Genomic DNA, 345 nt, shown 5'->3' on the forward strand with positions numbered 1-345 from the left:
TTTTAATTATGATTTTCTGACAAAAGTATTAATTTCTATGGATTATGTATTAATATGTGGAAGCTCTCACGGGTCACGTCTTGACGAATTTCGTGCAATGGTGGTAGTAGTAGTAGTGGTGGTAGTAGTAGTGGTAGTAGTAGTAGTCATAGTCGTAGTGGTCGTAGTGGTAGTAGTAGCAGTGGTCGTAGTAGTAGTGGTTGTAGTAGTGGTAGTAGTAGTGGTGGTAGTAGTAGTAGTAGTAGTAATGGTAGTAGTAGTAGTGGTAGTAGTGGTGGTGGTGAAAGTGGTGGTGGTAGTTGTGGTAGTAGTCGTAGTAGTAGTCGTCGTAGTGTGTGTGTCTTC

This window comes from Citrus clementina, unplaced genomic scaffold, assembly GCF_000493195.1.
Source record: "Citrus clementina cultivar Clemenules unplaced genomic scaffold, Citrus_clementina_v1.0 scaffold_1, whole genome shotgun sequence".
NCBI lineage: Eukaryota > Viridiplantae > Streptophyta > Magnoliopsida > Sapindales > Rutaceae > Citrus > Citrus x clementina.